Source organism: Equus przewalskii, chromosome 27 (genome assembly GCF_037783145.1).
Source record: "Equus przewalskii isolate Varuska chromosome 27, EquPr2, whole genome shotgun sequence".
NCBI classification, from domain to species: domain Eukaryota; kingdom Metazoa; phylum Chordata; class Mammalia; order Perissodactyla; family Equidae; genus Equus; species Equus przewalskii.
Window position 1 is genome coordinate 26122268 of NC_091857.1, and position 18749 is coordinate 26141016.

At 42.3% G+C, this 18749-nt stretch overlaps 1 protein-coding gene across 5 annotated transcripts in view; it reads left to right on the forward strand.

Moving 5' to 3' along the window:
* The window catches only part of MAP3K7CL (MAP3K7 C-terminal like), a 97310-nt gene that overhangs the window by 15080 nt on the left and 63481 nt on the right, over nt 1–18749 (forward strand). For 2 of the 5 annotated variants that reach the window (XM_070597257.1, XM_070597260.1), the window contains one exon: nt 9660–9725. The exons of the other annotated variants lie outside the window; for them this stretch is intronic. The gene's annotated coding sequence lies outside the window, so the exon portion shown is untranslated. The remainder of the gene's footprint in view (nt 1–9659; nt 9726–18749) is intronic. 5 annotated transcript variants of the gene reach the window in all.

Below are 18749 nucleotides of genomic sequence, written 5' to 3' on the forward strand. Positions count from 1 at the left end.
AAGCATGCTAGTTTTATTTGATAGTTTAAAAGGAATTAAATTGGTTTTAAAATAAATTATGCTGCAAATAATAAAAATGCTAATAGGAAATATATTCCATAACACTAACGTTGTATTTCTTGAGGCTATTGAAGCCCAGTTATTATGATCATTATAGGCAGTCTTAGCCTGCAATTGATCAGTTTGTGAAATGAGCACTTTTGATGATACAAGGAAAAGTATGTGTGTGTGAGTGTGTGTGTGTTGAAGAAGGTAGGGATAGTCCACATTTTGTGTTCTTGCTTTTTCTGATCTCATGATGATCATTTTATTTTATTTCCTTCTTCTGCACTTTGGAAATCTTTGGGTGTGACTGTCCCAGTGCGTTATTTTCCTTTTTTGCAACACAGGGAGCTAATAAGTTACCGGTGCTGGGGGTATCTGGCATGGGTCTCCCAGACACACCTCTCCTCCCTAAATCAAGAAGCTGAGGAAGGCCCCTCATACTGCTTTTGGAAAGATCCTCCTCAGATCCCAAGTTGGGCCTTTGATGTATCTTTTCCCATAAAAATACTGTTAAATGTTATTGTTTGATACAGTAGAAATAATGGGATCATTAGTAGTCTGTCTCAGATACATAACAGGTTAACATGTATTTGTATATTTAAAAAGTGGCCCAGGAGCGAATGAGAAAGATTCCCCATGCTAAACAACCAGCATATAAACAGCCTCTGGGAAAACAGGCCTTTCCTAAGTTGGGGGCTGCTTATCATTATGCACTTGATGCTGCTAAGTTTGCAGCTGGTGAACATTTGTGGTCTTATCATTTCTTGACCTTTTCTGGCAGGGTGGGCTTAGACACGTGAACAAAGTGTTGACCTCATAAAGACATTGTATAGAAATAAGCAGCATAAATCTCTAAGTTGAATTTGACCTTGTGCCTTCTGTCAGTACATAGGATTTATTAAAAAAAAGTGTGTCTGAGCTGTTCAAAGGATGAAAGAAAGAAAAATATGGATAGAAGGAAGGAAGGAGGGAAGGAGAAAAGGAAAGGAAGGAGAGAAAGAAGGAAAGAAAGAGGGAAGGAAGGAGGGCAGGAGAAAAGGAAGCAAGGAGGGAGGGAAGAAGAAAGTGAAGAAGGAAGGAGAGAAGGAAAGAAGAGAGGAAGGAGGGAAGGAAGGAGAGAAAGCAGTCAGGAGGGAAGAAAAGAAGAAAATGTTGACACGATCTAATAATAATTTCCGTGTTAGGAAACCTGTTTTTGTCTTTCTTTCCATCATTATTGAGTCCACGGTTAAAGCTGTATATGCAGTAATGTGAAATGTAACTCACTCGTTCATTTATTCATTCTACATTCATTATTTTTACAGACTGTCTTCCTTCACTGTGCCTATTTGTCTTTTGAAATATTACTAAGTAGCCAGCAGAGGGTGCACTTTCCTTAATTTAGGTCTTTCCGACCATTTACCGAAAGAGGGCAAGTTGTTCTATAAGATTAAAAACTGTTAACCAATGAAAAGAGGTGAAGGAGCTACAACTTCTCGTTTCTTTATTCTGCCAAACGTTGCAAAGTGGAATATGTAAAAGACATTGAGAATGAGGGGGTGCCGTCTCTTTTAGCTGCTTTGCTAATAGGAAAATTAATCTTGATGCCTTCCTTTCTTTACACGGAGCTAGGATTGACAAGCCTGTGTCCTCCCTCATGAGCTGATGTTTTTTCAATTTGCTGTCTCCTTGGGGCTTCCTTTTCCTCTCACTCTGTGTGTGTGTGTGTGTGTGTGTGTATTCTTCCCTTCCTTCTACACCAGTGTTGTCCAATAGAGATATAATGCAAGTTGCATGCGTAATTTAAAAGTTTTTAGTAGTCACATTAAAAAAGTGAAAAGAAACAGTGAAATGAATTTTTAAACATATTTTATTTACTCCAATTTATCCAATTACTATCATTTTAATATATAACCAATATTAAAATATTAATGAGATATTTTACATTCCTTTTTTGGTACCAAGTCTTCGAAACCCCATGTAGATTTTACATGTATGGCACATTGCAACTTGGGCTGACCACTTTCAACCCCTCAAAAGCCACATGTGACCCGTGTCTACTGAATTGGACAGCACGGCTCTATACTTTCTTTCTTTCATTCACAATTTCCCCATCCCTAACTAAACTAGCAGAAAACAGTATATTACAAAATGGTGCTATGTATGTAGGGGCCCTTTATGTCTAATTATCTACTAATTTGGATCATGCAGGAAACCTGAGAAATGGCCTGCGTTCCTTTGAGAGACTATCATCTACCAGTTCTGAGATCTTTTTAATAAAATGTAAATAATATTTCTTAGCTAGTCAGTTTTTAAGTGACTCTAATTCTCTCTATCACAATATGAGGTACAGATTTTAATCAGAGCCTTCAATTTTATTTTTCTGAATGTCCATTTTTCAAATACATGACAATAACTATCATCTATTGCATACTTCCTGTGTGCCAAGGAGTGTGTGCTAATTGTTTGTCCATATGATTCCATCTAATAGTCACAATCACCCTCTGAGTTAGATACTGTTATTGTCACTCTATTTTAAAGATGAGGTAACTGAGGATAGGGAGGGTTAGGGAGTTGTTCATTGTGGCCTAGCTAGAAAACAGCAGAGCAGGGATTCACGCTGTTGTCCTCACCCCAAGTCGCAGCTTCTTTAACTGTATGCATGGTGTTTCCCAAGTTGTGGGTGTATTAACTGCAAGTTTAGGATGTTTGTGAAGACTAGAATTCTAGGGGCTGGCCCGGTGGCACAGCGGTTAAGCGTGCACCGTCCACTTCTCGGTAGCCCGGGGTTTGCTGGTTTGGATCCCGGGTGCAGACATGGCACTGCTTGGTACGCCATGTTGTGGTAGGAGTCCCATATATAAAGTAGAGGAAGATGGGCACGGATGTTATCTCAGGGCCAGTCTTCCTCAGCAAAAAGAGGAGGATTTGCAGATGTTAGCTCAGGGCTAATCTTCCTCAGAAAAAAAAAAGAGTAGAATTCTACAGGTAGAAGAGATCCTACAATTCCTGTAATCAGATCTCTCTGTTTCGCGGGAAAAAACCCAAAACCAAACCTGAAACCAATGGATGCTGAGTGGTTTCTCCACTGAGAATCCAGTACCAGAACCCAGGCCTTCTGACTCCAAGCCCAGTGCTCTTTCCTCTGATTAGAAAGGTTTCTGTATTTAAACTCCAGTTTATAGGACCATTAGCGATCCTCTCTGAAGAAGAGGCAAGAGGTTTCAAATTCCTCTCAGGGCAAAAAAGAACTGACATCAAAAGGTTTGTTTGGGGTCATTTGTCTCATCCTGACTTTGATTTGGCCTTGATCTTTATTTAGCATTTCGGTTTTATGCTCTGCAACAAGTTTGGCCATGTCGGAGGACCATCCAAAGGTCAGTGAGTTGGCTGCTGGCGATTGGATGCTCAGGCAGGAGCCAAAGTCTATTACTGTGCCCCTGGAAATCCCCAGCTCACCTCTGCATGAGGATTGCATCCACTCTCTGGAAGTTGTGGGCTGTGCAGATTTTTTGCACACTTCTCCCCAGGAGCCTAATGCTGGTTGGGCAGCACTTCATTCTACAGGGACCTGGGTCAGAAGGGGACAATGGCTCTGTGGTGTTCTTGGGTCATTCAGTCAATGATTCTGATTCTGTTTCACTTTCTCATCAGGGGCTGTGGTTTAGAGGAGAAAGACTATTCCTAAATTTTTTTTTTTTTAAAGATTTTATTTTTCCTTTTTCTCCCCAAAGCCCCCTGGTACATAGTTGTGTATTTTTAGTTGTGGGTCCTTCTAGTTGTGGCATGTGGGATGCCACCTCAGCATGGCCTGATGAGCAGTGCCATGTCCGCACCCAGGATCCAAACTGGCGAAACCCTGGGCCACCGAAGTGGAGTGCGCAAACTTAATCACTCGGCCGTGGGGCCGGCCCCTATTCCTGAATTTTTTAACTGTGCTGTTTTTAACTTCTCTGACTTGAGTCCAAATCTCCCCGACATCTCTGACTAAGGCTCACCATAACTGTCATGAAGCTTTTATTTCCGAATAATGGCTCATGCCAACATCTATGAATAGGTTTACCCTAATCTTGGATACACAACACATTTTTCATATCGAACAATCTTTAAGTATTCCTACAACCGTTACTTCTGAGCTAATATTGAATTTGTTGTCAGAGCAATGATATTATTCAAGGCTACACATATCCTCTACGTAATCCATTTGATAAGATAATTCTTATTATTTATGAAAAAGAAAGATCTGAGTTTGAGTTCCAGCTCTGCCACTTAGCAGGCAGTGACCTTGGGCACATCGAGAGCCTCTAGGCCTTTCAGTTTTCTTACCAGTAATATGAGAATGATATTAATTACCTTCCTCAGAGAATTAATGAGGAAGAAATGACATCTATGTGAAAGGGCTTCGTAAACTATAAACTATTCAAACCTTAGCTTATGTCATATTGTCACATATCTGTGAACACTGGAGTGCATATGTTATGGACAGATTGTGTATATATCGTGATTTAAGCTAGGACCGGCCTAGGCCATAGTTATTACTCTAGGGCACTGCTTCTCAACTAGGGGCAATTTTGTCTCCTCGGGATATTTAGCAGTGTCTGCAGATATTGTGAGGTGTCACCTTAGGAGGATGCTGGAATCTAGTCGGTAGAGGCCAGAGACTCATCTAAACATCCTACAACGCACAGGGTAGCTCCCCCAACAAAGAATGATCTGTCCTAAAATGTCAATAGTGCTGAGTCTGAGAAACCCTCCTCTAGAGCAGTGCTTCTCAAACTTTAGCATGCATCATAGTCACCTGGGGGGCTTGTGAAAATACGAATGGCTGGGCCCCAGCCCCACGTTTTCTGATTTAGAAGGTCCAGGGTGGGGTCCAAGAATTTGCATTTCTAGGGAGTTCCCAGGTGATGCCGATGTTGCTAGACCAGGGACCACACCTTGAGAACCATTGCTGGAGACAATTCCATCAATATGCATTGCTTGATTTCATAGGCTGCTTTCCTTAACCTACTGAGCAAACTAGTGTCTTTACTTGTTAAATGGTGCAAAGTTTGTACCAGCTAGTAGAGGAGTCTGGCCCTAGGCCCAAATTCTTTGTGTGATATGTGTGATTATAGGCAATTACAAGGCTTTTCCTGGTAGCCCTCAGGAAGAGAGGTTGCCTTTCCCACTCCAGCCTTTGTGCAAGGCTAGAGGTTTTCTGGAGGGAGTTGCGTTCAAGGACTCAGGTCCCCATCCCCTATGCCCATATGCATAGCTGCCTTCTTAGCCCAGGTGCCTCCATTCTGAGGCCTCTTTACTGGGGACCTTAGCTAAGACACTTCTCTTCACTTGACTCACTTTTCCATTCCTAGCCCTTCCCCTCCCCCTCTCCACAGCCAATGGGAGCCATAAAGAGGCAAGAGCCTTTTGTTTCGGAGCTCCTTTTGCTCCGGAGTTGATGCCTCCTTCTGTTCTGCATGTCATCTGATCCTCACCTGTGCTGTTCCATGGAGGAAAAACGGGACAGAGGGGAGCTGGAGCTTTTCTCTTTTGCTCCTTGTTTTCACTGTCGTAGGAAGTGAATAAATGCTTGGTTGTCACTCTCAGTTTGTCTCATTGTCCTGATTGACCACCTTGAGACCTGATTGTTCACAGCTGGTCTTAAGTATTTTCCTTCACCTACAGTCTCCCCTCAACCCACGCGCTGTGAAGATAAATGTTATGGTACAAAGCTATCCGGTGTGACCGACTACTCCAGAGCAATGGTTCTCAGCCTTGGCTGTACATTGGCATTGCCTGGGGATCTTGTTAAAATGCAGTTTCTAATTCAATAGGTCTGAGATTCTGCATTTCCAAAAAGCTCTGACGTAATGTGAATTCTGCTGGTCCAGGGACCACAATTTGAGTAGCAAGACCAAGGTTTCAAGAAACTAACAATTTTGTTAAAAGAATTAGAATGAATATAGAGACACACAAAACAATTAGAGTGATACGAGTTGGTGGCATCAGCTGTTTCTAAGATAAAAAAAATCAGATGATTTTAGAACAGTGGTGCTCAACCCAGGCTGCACCTGAGGAGTTTATAATTTTTCTGTATGAAAACATATTTTTGGAAGTAGATGTCTAGAGTGACAAGTGAGCTGGATTAGGAGTCAAAATATCACAGTTCTAGCCTAGAAATTGGCATTCTGAGGTGTGGGATTTGGAGAACTTAATGTCTACCAACTTGATTCTATCTGTTAAAAAGTGAGGATGAAAACGTACACTATGCTTTGATAATATATTGACAATACTGATAGATTTGTGTCAGTTTCAAATGAGAAAGTATGAGAAAACACCACTCATTTATTTGTTCATTCAAAATATTCATTAGGTGCCTACTCTGGGCCAAGCCTGATTCTAGGTACTGGGGAATACTCAGTGAAAAAGAGACACAGGCCCTGGCCTCACGGAGCCTGGAGTCTAGTCATGAAGACAGGTATCAAAGATACGATGATAAACTAGGTAAGTGTTATGTTAGGAAGCAGAGTGTGTCACGGGAGCTGACAGCAGGTGAATTTACTTCATCTAAAAGCCAGGGAGGCCCTCCCAAAGAAAATGAAGTTTAAGCTGAGATCTGAAGGCAAGGGCTCCAGACAGAGGGATGATATGTCCAAAGGCCCAGTGATGAAAGAGCACAGTGACCAGAGAGAATGTTCGAGTATGGCTGGAACATGGAGAGTGAAGGAGCGTGTGGCTCCTTATGAGAGGTACTATATTCAACAGGACACATTTGGTTACAGGTGGCAGAAGCCCAACTCGCAGAGCTTAAGTATAAAAGGGAAATTGATGGCTGATTGAAGTCCACGAGTAGAGCTGGACTCGGGGGAGTGAAATGAGATCATCAGGTCTGCCTCTTTGCTCTCTTACTCTCCTCTACTTTCCTCTATGTGCCGGTCTTACTCTCTTCCAGTTCGGAGGCGCTTCCTCCATATGGCTGGGAAATGATAGGGCATGACTGGAGGCAGCTCAAGATTTACAGCATCTTGGTTTAGCTACAAAGGAAAGTGAGGTCTCCTTTCTTCCAGGATGCGTATAAAATCCCAGGTAAGAATTCTGATTGCATCATATACCATTCCAGGCCAATGATTGTGGCTGGGGGATGGAGGAGTACTGTGATTGGCTGTCCCATCAAAATCACAGGTAGGGGCAAGGGACATTACCTTAGGGAGGAGAGAGTTGCGGTTATCAGAAAAAAGGGGCAAAGTGATGCTGGACAGACAGAACCAAAAAATATTCACTACAAGTATCTAGTATCGAGTATCTAGTAGAAAGATAGGGGGAGTATGTGTACCACAGTAAGACCTTGAACTTTTCCCTAAATGTAGCTTGGATGATAAGTTTGGGTTTGAATACATTGTTGAGGTATATGTGGACTACATGGTAGCTGGACATATTTGGAGCTCACCTAAGGAAAATGAGAAAAGAAGATAAAGGAAGAAAAGAAAAAAGGGCCCTTATAAATTGGAAATATTAATATTGTGCAACAAATATGAGATAGAAAATAATTAAAATTTATTTTTAATTTTAATATCACCACTGAAATTCCCCCTAAGTCGACCTTCAGATGCCTGCTAAGTACCTGTGTGCAATGACAACTTCAGTTCTTAGGCTAGAAGACAGTCAGATTTATTACTGGTTTGTTTAGGTCATAGCCTTCCTTCTGAGTCCTTTTGAAATTAATCATTTCTCCTTTGGGCATTATGGTTAAGTGATATGATCTGTAGTTACCACTACAATTGATTTCACATAAATTAGGCAGAGGAGCAATATTCCAACTTAATTAAATCACGCAAGGATATAATTTACATGATATTTACCGTTGGACAAAATGGGTTACCCATTAATGTTATAATATTAGGATTAATAGAAGTAGAAGAGTCTTAGCAAATTTTTTCAGGTTTTAGCTCAAGTAACAGAAACTGGTCGAGCAGTTAAGATTGGACAAGATCATAAGAATGTATGTGAAAACAAATTGGAAGTTCTGTAAATTGTCATGTCTGTATAATTAAGGGAATATAGGGGAAAACCTCTAGCGGGTATATTACCTAGACTTGTGCTGTCCAATCTAGTAGCTATATACATTTAAGTAAAATTAAATAAAAAATCAGTTCCTTAGTCACACTAGCCACACTTGAAGTGTTCAGTGGGTACATATGGCTAGTGTCTACCATGTTGGACAGCACCTATATAGAACATTTCCATCATCACTGAAAGTTGTATTGGACAATGCTAATCTAGACAACATTGATGGATCAAGTTCCCTTTCTTTGGGATGAAATGAGCTAAATAAAAATTCTAACAAGAGTTTTTTCTCTCTCCCCATGTTCCACAGTAAGTCTTGTCAACTACTACTTTAAAACATCCTCAATCTACCCACTTCTCTTCTTTTCCATTGCTACCCTCTGAGTCTGAGCCATTATTATCTCCCATCTGGACAACTGCAACAGCCTCCTGACCCACCTCCTTGCTTCTGTTCTTTCCATTTGTATATAGTTTCCATAGATGAGCCAGGGGGATCGTTTAAAAACATAGACCAAATGTAAATTTCTTAAGGAAAAAGAGAAGGAATGCAAAAGAAGGAAATCGAACATTCATTGAATTCCTACTATTTGCACCACAGTGTGCTCTTCTTTGAAATAAACTATCTTCTTTAATCTCCACAATAATACACAAGGGAGGTACTATAATTCCCTTCTTTTTACAAAGATGGAAATTAAGGCTCAGAGAAGGCACATAACTTGTCTGTGTTCACCTAGCTAGTAAGGGGCAGATCTGTTAAAGAAATGAATGAATGAATGATTAGATAACAAAGTCCATAAGCTTCCAGCTAGATCGCCTTGCCAAACATTATTAAACTCTAAAAGAGATTTGTTATTGGGCTTCTTTCTGTTGAGGAGGAAGGAACTCTGTATTTTTATCTACCTTATCTGGTTATTTATCTGGACTTTGCATCCTCAGTTATAAGTACAGCAGTCTCCTCACCAGGTTAAAGTTGAAGGTCTCTATTTCTTTAACTCCCAAAGATACCAAAGTGGCAGGTAGAGTTTTGACATGAGTTGTCCTGAAAGGGTCCCCTAGCAGATCATGTCAGGCCATTGTCCTAGGGTTTAGGGCAACAGTTTCCACTTTTTTGGGTTTGAGGTGTAGCTTAAAATACTAGAGCTTTTGAAGGCACATTTCAAGGGGTTGAAAGATTCAAAACAGCAAACACACAGAAAGCCAGTGACGATGATAAAGCATAGGAAAGTAAGACAACATCTTATATGGCTGAATGCATCCACAATGATCACAGTGTTGGTCATGGGGTCCCTCTGACACTGTGCTACCTCTTTGCCTGCATTGCTCCACACAATCCATCTGTCACATAGATGTGTTAAGAGTATATACTGAGTTGCAGCAAAATTAAATTTTATTACTTTTATTACCTTCTTTGCAGCTGGGGAATGGGCAGAGTAGACTAGAGGTCTCTTCTTTGTTTCCTCCTAGAAATAGACCTTGTCCTCCATTTTGGTTTTTAAAAAATTTTTTATTTATTTTTTATTGCGGTAATGTTGGTTTATAACATTATATAAATTTCAGGTGTACATCATTATATTTCATTTTCTTTGTAGATTACATCATGTTCACCACCCGAAGACTAACTACCATCCATCACCATACGCATGTGGGAATCATTGGTAACCACCAATCCAATCTCTGTCTCTATGTGTTTGTTTGTTGTTTTTGTCTTCTATTTATGGGTGAAATCATATGGTATTTCACTTTCTGCCTTGTCCCCCTTTTATCCTCTGAGTGGCAGCACCGGGACGTATAGGAAGCTGTTGGCATCAGCTACGTAAACAAGGGAGATTCACAAGCCTCCAGTTTTGGACTTTGATGCATTTCTTCAGCTAAATCAAATGATCTTCAAATCTTTGACCCCCCAACATTCCTCCTTTAAATTTGCTTCTTAGACTATAAATAAAGCAGAGGAGGGGTATGTAATTTTATAATATTAGAGATGAATAATTTGTTTCAGTCCCTAATTTTACTGATGAGGAAACTGACTGCCAAGAGATTGAAGTCACTTGCCCAAGGTCATATAGCTAGATAAGGGAATAACTTATTGTTAGTGGAAAAGAGTGTGGACTTTGGAGCTAAATTCGATTTGAAATTCTAATCCTGTCATTTACTAGCTGTCCCAAACTTGGGAAAGTCGTTTAAATACTCTGAGCCTCTGTTTCCTCATCTGTAAGTTGAGGACGATAGTATCTAGGTTGCAGTGTTGTTGCAAGTTTAGAGGTATCTGTTACTCATTGCTTAGAAGAATAGACCAGTTATCTATTGCTGTGTTACAAATAACTCCCAAATTTAGCAGCTTCAAACAGCACATATTTCTTATCTCACAGTTTCTGTGGGTCAGGAATCCTGGTGCGGCTTAGCCGGATATCTCTGGCTCAGGATTTTATAAAGCTTCATGATGCGTCATGCAAAATGTCCTTTATGTGGGTGTGAAAAGCAGGAGGCAGGATCACTGGAGACCATCTGAGAGGCTGCCTAGCATGGAGTATGTGTTACATGCGGTTGATTTGGGCTAGGGGCTGGGTCAGATGGTAATGGTACTCAGACAGCTTATTAGATCAGTGTTCATCTATGGGTTCTGTTCTCAGGCTGGCCTCATTCAAAATTTGTATCAGTGACTTAGATGATGATATAAAACAACAGTCTCTAATATTTCTTGATCATGCATCTGTAAAAACTTCTGAGCATTTATCTCAATATATGTACATTTGCTTATAAATATAAACATCGACCAGCACTAATTTATTAACTAATAGTAAGGCTTAATTCCTTTCTTGCTTTGGATGAAAAAAAAAACAAGCTAAAAATAGAAGTTCTGCTATTTTTTACCTGAACTCCAAAGGACTATCTTATGCACTCTTGGGCTGTGTGCACCCCACTGGCAAAGAAAGTGATGGAGAGATGGAGAATGTGGTAGATGTCAGAGTTAGGACCCAAATAAATCTCAACAGGCTGGAATGACCGCCAAATATATGAAGATTGGGGGTAAATCATTCCAACAATCAACATGCCGGGGTCATCACTGGCACATAAGTCACCTTATGTGGATCCCTGCAGAACTGCCTCCTCTGGGCAAAAGAATGACAAAAATTGTCTCCTTCCTCAGGGAACAAGGCTGGATGAGCTGAGGGCAGGCTAGATTTCAGCCGCTACTTTCCGTCTTATCTGGGCCTCTTAGATGGCATACAAACTGTATAACCATGTGTGGCAGACCTGTGATTTCCCAGTAGCACTTGTAAAAAAGAGTCTTGAGAGTGTCAGATCAATTAACTGAGACCCAAGGAACAGAGAAATTAAGTACATGGTGGAAACAGGCTTCAGGAATAAGGCTGGATCTCAGTTATTAGAAATGGATCACATGTTTGGCCAAGACATCAAGACTGGTTTGATGCCATCATCTTCTTGTTTTCATCTTTTCACCCTTCAAAAGGGGGAGACTAATTCCTCTCCTCTTGAATGTGGGCTGGACAAATGAGTCAATTCCAACAAACAGAGTATGGCAGGATATGTGTGACTAGGTCATAAAAGAGATCATGGCTTCTTACCTACTCTCTCTTGGACCACACATTCTGGGGGAAGCCAGCTGCCATGTTGTGAGGACACTTATACAACCCTATGGAGAGGTCCATGTAATGAGGAAGTGAGGACTCTTGCTAACAGCCATATGAGGGAGCTGTCTTGCAAGCAGATCCTTCAGGTTTGGTTAAGCCTTCAGAGGACTGCTGCCCCAGCCCACAGATTAACTGCACCCTCATGAGAGCCTCTGAGCCAGAACCACCCAGCTAAGCTGTTCCCAGATTCCTGACCCACAGAAATACTGTGAGGTAACAGATGTTTGTTGTTTTAAGCCCAGTATTGGCAAGCTATAGATTGAAGGCCAAATCCAGCCTGCTGTCTGTTTTTACAAATAAAGTTATATTGGAACACAGCCATGTCCATTGATTTACCTATTGTCTATGGCTGCTTTCCCACTACAATGGCAGGGTTGAGTAATTGTGACAGAGACCACATGACCTTTGAAGCTGGAGATATTTATTATTTGGCCCTTTTCAGATGGAAGGTGTGCCAATCCCTTCCTTAACTGCCAAGTTTTGGAGTGATGTTTTTTACACAGCAATAGATATCTAATACAGAGGAATATGGCAAAAATTCCTATGAGAGACATACAAGAGTAGACATTTTCTTCTTTATGTTAACTTTGTCATATCTAGCTATGACTTCTGGAACTGCTACTATCATTTTGTGACCGTGGGAGGAATCAACTTAAAGATAAATTTAACAATGAGAATAGCAGAGCTTAAAGAAGCAAAGAACCTGGGTGTGATGGTTAATTTTATATGTCAACTTGGCTGGGTTTAGGGATGGCTAGATAGCTCAGAAATAAACACTATTTCTGAGTGTGTCTGTGAGGATGTTTCCAGAAGAGAGTAGCACTTGAATCTGTAGATTGAGTAAAGAAGGTCACCCTCCCCAATGCGGGTGGGCATCATCCAATACATTGAGGGCCCGAATAGAACAAAAGTGGGGAAAGGGTGAATTTGCTCTCTTGCCTGAGCTGGTACATCCACCTTCTCCTGTCCTCAGACATGAGTGCTCCTGCTTCCTGGGCCTTCAGTCTCAGTTTGGGACTTATCATTGTCTCCATGGTCCTCAGGTGTTTGGGTTTGAACTGGAACCACAACGCCAGCTTCCCTGGGCCTCCAGTTTGTAGATGGCAGATAGTGGGACCTCTTAGCCTCTATAATTACATGAGCTAATCTCTTATAATAAATCTCTTTCTATAGATCCATATAAATCCTGTTGGTTCTGTTTCTCTGGAGAACCCTGCCTAATACACTGGGTCTCTGATGAAGTCATGAAGCCACTGAGTTAATCAACCCTGGAGCTACCCTACCTCAGCTCTTCGTAGTACCCAAGACAGTACATTTTCTTATTGTTTTAGTTCTTTGAGTTGGGATTTTGGTTACTTGCAGCTAAAATCATCTTAATTATACAACTGTTTACTTGAACAGAACAGCTCTGCAAGTGAAAGAAGCCTGACTCATCTCAGAACACAGTCATTGTCAAGACACCTGGGGAGCAGATTCAACACAGTTTAGTATGTTGCAAGGTCTTTCTAGCGAAATCTTAAACTGCCTCCACCTTGAATCAATCCCCATTCTCCACCACTGCCTCTTCCCTGCAAATCTGCACCACTCTCTGGGGGAAGGGAGCCAGAACACGTGGTTTGGGCCACCCTGGATTCCCCGTGCCTCCAAGAGCACTCACAATTAGACATCTGGGAGGAAAATGGACCCAAAGAACACCCTTGATGGCTTGTAGCATCTCCATTGATTTTATGGTGGCCTTGACACCCGTCCCCACTCAGACCAGTGAGAGGTCTAGGGAGTGGAAGGGGGCCTGGTCTGGTGGCGTCAGCATTGTGTTGCTGGGGCCACCTCCCACAGTTAGCCTGGCATTGACTAGGTAGGGGATGGGCTCTGCATTTTGCACTTTCTTCATTTCTTAGGTTGGTTTTTGACACAAAACAGCTCCACAATTCTCTCTTGCCTGCTTTCTTAGTAACTGACTCTGAGTTCCATGGGTCATGTGACAAAATCAAGGTAAGGAGGATATTTCTCTACATGTCTCTTAGGAAGCTTTGCCAAATTCCTCTGCATTAGATATTTATTGCTATGTAGCAAAGTTACTCCAAAGCGGCCATCCCGTTCTCATCCTTTCTGGCTATCCCACCCTCTGGCCCACGGTGCTGAGTTGCCATCAACACAAACTCCTGCCATGATGCTGTTTACATTTTTTCTTCTGGATACACATTTTCTTGCAAACCAGTCTCAGGCCTTTGTCTTCTAGGGCCCTGCTACTCAAAGGGTGGTCCTTGGGCCAGCGGTATCAGTACCACCCCAGATGACACTTGAAAAACAACAGACAATTTTTTTCCTCAAGGTTCTTTCTGTTCTCCTTTCAGAAATATTCTCCATTTCTCCTCTCAGCAAGAGCTATGGTTTACATTTAAACTATTGCTGTCCCGGCAGAAAAAACCTCTGTCCACACTTTCAAATGCATTCACTTCTTCCCACCCCATGGGATGTGGTCTATGTTGGGAGGCGCACAGTAGTCAGTTCATTTCCAATTGCGCACTGGACTGAAAATAAGCAAGTCCTCCACGTGGAGGCGAGCTTTGCTGTTTTCCACTCTGTGCTGACCAGCTTTACGCACACACCGTGAATCTGAGAGCCTCCTTGCCCAAAGGGAAAGCTTGTCTGGATTAGAACAGTCCTGCGTAGAAACTTGACACTGTCCTGAGCCGGGAGTATTTGGAATCACACACAGGAAAGGGCTGCGTATTTGTTGACCTGCCTAAACGACAGAATGTGTGTGTGGCCATCTCTAATTACAGCACTCCAGGAAGCATCACCCCAAAACTACGTCTGCTATGAACCACAGCACGTCCTCCGGCTAATCCTTATTAACCGACGGGGACGTGCTCTTGCTGCATTTACCGTCTTCTACACGGCATCCTTCCGCAGTCATTTCATGCCTTGGAGGCTCACTGGTCCATCCTCTGGGGCACATGGGCCTAGCTTCACCCCCCACGAGGTACATTTCATAGTCATTTGTGAATAACCAGTCAAACTCTGGGTCCCATTGAAGGACCACGCAAGAGGGCTGGAGAGCCACAGATAGGATTTTGTCTCACTGAGAAGTGCAGGTTTCCTAAAGAGAAGGGAAGAAGCTGGCACTGGTGGCCTCCTTTCATGCCAGGAAAGACATTTGGTTTTCACCGAGGTATCCCCCTGATTAGGCTCTGGACCATCCTGATCTTTTGCTTTCTGTCTCTAGGACTCCCACATTGGAAGAAGAGCTTGTCCTCGGGGATATTATGCTTAAGGAAGGCCTTTCTCACAGACCTTTCTCAATCCTTCTACAGATGTTCCTCCTTTCTCTTCCACCCTTCCGCCAAGACATGCTGATTATTAACCTTCAACAGGTCTGATGCTTCCCTTCATTCTTATCCTCGCTCCTTCCATTGAGCTCCTGGAGCTCTGAGCTGACAGCTGCAATGATAAGGATGAGGTCTTTGGCCCAGAAGAGGAGTTTCCTGCTTAGTTGTTGAGTCATACCTGTAAACTAATAATCTCTATGCAATGTGACTAATGATTTATAGGACATTCAAGTTCAAGGGGATCTTTGAGGAAGGAGCAAGTAATTGTTTACCTGGAGGAGAAGTTGGGTAGAAGCAGGAGATTCCAGGCAGTGGCAATAAACATTACATATAGAGGTAAAGGGACATGAAACCCCACAGTGTCCTCAGGGAAGAGCTATAAGAAGCTCACTTTAGGGGACGTTCTTTTCATAGGTCTTATTCTAGAAGTTCAGTGCAGAAGGGCCGGGGCGGGAGCAAGAGTGGTGCTGTTCAAGAGTGCTTTAGGGGCCGCACCCTGGCCGAGTGATTAAGTCTGCGTGGTCAGCTTCGGTGGCCCAGGGTTTCACTGGTTTGGATCCTGGGCGCCGACCTAGCACCGCTCATCAAGCCATGCTGAGGCGGCGTCCCACACAGCACAAGCAGAAGGACCTACAGCTAGAATATACAACTATGTACTGGGGGGCTTTGGGGAGAAGAAGAGGAAGAAAAGAGAAGGTTGGCAACAGATGTTAGCTCAGGTGCCAATCTTTTTTTTAAAAAAACAGCGCTTTAAATCATCTACCCACACTGCGTAGGACAGAGGGTGAGTTCTGCCTGGAGCTACCCCTTGGCTGGAATGCAAATGGCCCTGCACTCTAACTCTTTTGGAAGAGATTCCATTTTAGGACAGAAAGAAATTTTTCTCTTTAAAATATTGCTAAAGATAATTCTGCAAAAGTAGATCCTAGGCAATCCTTGCCAGTTCCTGGCCTTTTCTTCCCACCACTGGGAGCCCTTGAATCTCCCTGGTTTCTCATCTGTAAGCTCATTCCAGCCCCCAGTCTCTAGGATCAAGCTAGACAGGGTTACAGGTAGCCCATATGGAATCTCCACATGAATTAGAAAGAGGCACCTTCCTATGGGTGGTCCAGGACTGGCAAGCCCTTTTGGTGGTACCCAAAGGTGGCCCTTCTGAAGAAAAAGGTGCTTCTTTCTCTAGGTAGATGGAGCTCAGCAATGGAGTCATGACTTGGAGAGCAGAGCTGAGCTGGGTTTGGGTCCCCACCCACTGCTCTTGGTCTGGGGTCCTTGCATGGATCACAATCTGCAAAACCACATGAGGCAGCTTTGAAGCATCACCTCTGGCAGGAGAGTCCAGTATTGCAAGACTTGGAATAGAATGCCTACTGCCACTAGTTTCCCTTTAGCCCCAGCCAGCTGCCCCAGCTCTGAGAAGAATTTTGCAGTAGGATTTAGGATAGGGATGTGACTTAGTTCTAGGGAAGTCTGCTGAGGCCTTCTGGGAAAGATTTTCCTCTTTTACCACCCCCACCTACCTTTGGAAGTTGTCATGTGGGAATGTGGTGTGTAGAGCTACAGCAGCCATCTTGAGACCATGAGGAAATAAAGTTATGAAAAACAACAGGGAAGCTAATAAAAAGTCCTGACTTTATTGAGCTGCTGAATTAAGTAATCCTGCCTCTGGGCTTCTTGTTATGTGAGAGGATAAATATCCATTGGTGAAGCCATTTTTTTGAGTATTCTGTTAATGGCTAATGAAAACATCTTAACTGATATTGAAACTATGATTTGCCAGGTACTGTGCTGGATCTTCATAATATTCATAACAGCTCTATGCAGTATGTATTACTATTATCTCTCCTTTTGGATATGAGTAAACTGAAGTTCAGAAGTATAAAGTATTTTACCCCCCAAACACTGCAAGAAATGTCCTATACATATATAGTTTTTTGTTGTTGAGGAAGATTGGCCCTGAGCTAACATCTGTGCCAGTTTTCCTTTATTTTGTATGTAGATTGCTGCCACAGCATAGCTTGATGGGTGGTGTAGGTCTTCACCAGGGATCCAAACCCATAAACCCAGGCCACCAAAGCAGAGCACACTGAACTTAACCACTATGCCACTGGGCTGGCCCCCACATATATTTTGGTAAATGGGTTTAATTACTTTCCTGAGTTAATTTCCTAGTAAAGGAATTACTTGCTCAAAGGGTATGCATGTTGTTATGGACTGAATGTTTGTGGCCCCTGAAATTCCCAAGTTGAAGACCTAACCCCTAATGTGACTATATTTGGAGACAGCGTCTTTGTAAAAGTAATTACTGTAAAATGACATCATAAGGATGGGGCCCTGATCAGATAGGATTAGTGTCCTTCTAGGAAGAGACACCAGGGAGCTATCTTTCTCTCTCTGCTGTGTGAAGACACAGTGGGAAGGCAGCAGTCTGCAAGCCGGGGAGCGAGATCTCACCAGGATTTGGATTGGCACCTTGATATTGGACTTCCCAGCCTCCAGAACTGTGAGAAATAAACTTCTGTTGTTTAAGCTCCCCAGTCCGTGATATTTTGTTATGGCAGCTCAAGACAACTGAGACCTATTTTAAGACTTTCGATACCTATTGCCAAATTGTCCTCCAGAAACATTGTACTAGTTGGCACCCCCACCAGGAGCTTATAAAAAATGCACATTTCCCTGTACATATTCCAATACCGAATGTTAACTTAGAAGACCTGAACTGGAAAGGCAGTCAAGCTTTCAGTGCCTGGGTATGCTCGGGCAAGCCACTCTCCCTCTGAGTCCCAGTATCTCCATTTGTTAAATTAGCATAACAATAATAATCCCAGCTTTGCTGGTGCCGCCTCCCAGGACCATTGAGAGTGCCAAGGAGAGAAATCGTAAGGAGACATTTTGTAAACTAAAGTAAAACACAGATGACAGTGGCTGTGTTAATTCATCTTCCTGCCTCAGTAGAACAAACCACAGAATGTTTAGGAGGTCAAATGAAACAGAAATAATTTTGTAGTGTTGGGTCAACTCAAATGGTGTGAAAATTAGTCAAAATGAAACATGCAAAAATGCTTAGGTTAGAGCCCCAAAGTTCAACCGGAAACTGAATTCTATTTAGGCTGGACCCAAACCATTTTCTGATTCTAGAAAAGTAGCTCAAAATAGTACATGAACTTCCCTTTCTTTGTTGCAGAATTATATTCCTATGTTGCTATTTTGTACCTTGCTACCAAGTTGATAGTCTTAACCTGCCTGGATCCTATCAGAGAGGCCTCAAACGTCATGCCATCTCCAAATTATGGTAACCAGTCCGGGTTGGGTGAGGGTACTCATTTCTTCCTCTTTCCTAACCACCTTTGCTCCAGTCCTTTCCTAGTAAAAGCTGCTGGGTGTGGACACAGGGAGGGGTCTGGATGAGTATTAAGTTCTGGGACATCCAAGGAAGAAGAAACCCCATCGTGTATGATCAGACAGCGCACATTGAGTAAAGCTTGTTTTACACCCATTTAGTTAATGCCATTATTACTATTGCCTCTGGTAATTAAATTTTTATTAGTAATAGAAAAATTGACTTAAGTCTCTTTTCCCTTGAAATTAGAGAGAGCTGAAAGATTTAAAAAGATGCTTGAACAGGAGGTGTGAAGACTTTTATATGTGAGAGACTTCTGGCAAAACCCCATCTTATTAGTCGATTGTTCTCTCTTTGTCA